Source organism: Rhodamnia argentea, chromosome 6 (genome assembly GCF_020921035.1).
Source record: "Rhodamnia argentea isolate NSW1041297 chromosome 6, ASM2092103v1, whole genome shotgun sequence".
In the NCBI taxonomy this organism is placed as follows: Eukaryota; Viridiplantae; Streptophyta; class Magnoliopsida; order Myrtales; family Myrtaceae; genus Rhodamnia; species Rhodamnia argentea.
This window is the reverse complement of record NC_063155.1, coordinates 870001-872500: the sequence shown is the minus strand read 5'-3', so window position 1 is coordinate 872500 and position 2500 is coordinate 870001.

Here is a 2500-nt window from a genome sequence, read left to right as displayed (position 1 = left end):
ATAGACGTGGTGCCATCTCTAGCATGGTGAATGTCTCTTCCCGCTGGGAGGAAAACCGCTCATAAGGCTCTTTAGGGGGGTTGAGGTGCTCTGGCCGGATGGTAAGCAATGTTGAGTTATGATCAAATAGAGCACCTCTATGTAAAGATAGACCGCTCGGCCATCGTGGCCAAGCGAATGGGCCACGGTGGCCGAGAGACTCCGACCACGTTGGCCGAGCGGTCCGGCCAAAGTGGCCGAGCGACTCGGCCGCGGTGGCCGAGCGTATGGGCCACGGTGGCCGAGCGACTCGGCCATGGAGCTTGAATCGGTGAACGACCCATGAGCAAATTGTCGTGATGATTAGGCGATGATGAAGTGATGATCGAGTCTCGGTCGAGCCAAAGATCAAACCATGACCGAGGCCTTAACGGGTCGAGGGGAGGGGAGATTGAGGTGAGATAGGGTCGAGATCGGAGCGATCGTTTAGCCATGATCGGCACATGATCTTGCTCTCGTGCCTAGCGTTGCGGATGAGCCACGATTTCTTGAATCGGTAAACAGCCCTTGAGCGTTAATGAACCAACGATCATGTTGCGATTAGGCAATGGTTGAGCAGCAATAGTCCCGGTCGAGCCAACATCAAACCATGACCGAGGCCTTAACTGGTTAAGGGGAGGGGCGATTGAGGCGAGACGTGGTCGACGATCGAGGCGAGACGTGGTCGACGATCGAAGCGATGACTAAGCCGTGATCGGCACATAATGTTGGTGTTTCGCGTCTAGCGGTGCGGATGTAGCCTTGTTTGATGAGTCTGTGTGCTCCTTCGGTTTTCATGCTTAAAGAGCCATGGATTGGTCGGCTTGGTTTACTTCCGGTGTACACGATGGCGTGTGAGAGATGATAAGATTGTGTGTGTTGGTAGGCTCCGTGCTGGTGCATCGAACCGCTTCCCTCACTTTCGATCAGGTCTTGCTCCACGAGTTGTGGATGCAAAGAGCGGGTTCCCGTGTTGCATACCCTATTACAACGGAAACTTGTGCCTATCGTTGCCCTTTTCAACACGACATCCCGTGTGGGTGCTCGGTTGGACTAGATAGTGGGTCTTGTGCTCCCCGAACATCTCTTTTGACTGTTCGGATGGATCGCGAGTGCTTACTTGTCCTCTCGGATGCGGAACTTCCTTCATGGGTGTTAGGGGTCATCGGCCCTTTCTCCCAATCTCAAGCGTTTATCTCTTTACTAGAATGATGCTCTCACCTTGTCTTTGATCGCGTGGAGCTCTTGGGCTTCACGGCTGTCACGCCCCGTGTCCTTTTGGCGCGTCGACATCCCTCACTCGCTTATTTCTTCCAAGATCGACAACGGTGAGAAATTTCAACGCGATACAATATGCACATGCGGAAGCGATGCAACACCCAAACAATGAAATTAACTAGAATGACTTCAGAAGACAAGAGATTTTTCATAACATAAAGAGACGATCATTCTTACAACGCATAGGAACAAAATAAAGGAGGATACAAGGGAGACGGTCAGCTTAAGGTAAAAAGGGACCTCCCACGAAAGTACTACACCTAAGGGTCGGACTCATCGACAGAGGACTCGACGGCTAGTGAAGCACACCCGGTGGGGACACTCGCATCTGGCTCGGACTCCGCGGTGTCCATGGGGTCGTCATCGGCATCCCTCGACTCTATGATCTCTCCTCCCTCGCCGGGGTCCTCGGGCTCCGGAAGCTCCGACTCGGCGGACTCGTCCTCGGGAACAGTGGCCTCCATCTGCCCTGCGGCTCTCGGCACCTCGTCCGGTATGACACACTCTCTTAGAGGTCCAAAAAGCGTGTCTCCATCCTTATACGTCCAGGATACAAAAGTATACGGCGTCCGACTATCACCTCCATCATCTACCCATAAGGTGTCAACCTTCCTACGGTACACGTGACTCGGTCCTACCGGGTACGATGTGGTTACGGACTCAAAATCTTTCGGTGATCCAAAAAGTATCGGCATCCTCGGGGTCGGGGGTCCGAAAAGGTTTGGAATACAACTATGAGAATAAATCTCAATAAGCTAACCCCTAAGCCTCGCTCGGGATAACAGTACCTCCAAGCAATTTAATTGAGACACAAGACCTAACATACCACTAGTAGTAATAATAACCTCGAAATCATCAATTAAAGAGAATTGACACCATGCACACTTCAAATCAATATTCCACCAAATCTATAGTAACAAGCTTCGTACTTAGGCACTTATCAACAATTCAATCACAATGCATGGCAATAAATTCAAGGGGATCAATTCCAGCAATCGGGTCCGCAATTATCATTTCGGACTATTCAAAATCACACTCCCCGCGTCATATAGGCGCCTCGGGGTAATCGTATCACCTTCCCCGCGTCATATAGGCGCCTCAGGGTATTCATATCACCTTCACATTTACCAATACATTTCCCCGCGTCTTATAGGCGCATCGGGGTATTCATAAACACCATCCCCGCGTCATATAGGCGCATCGG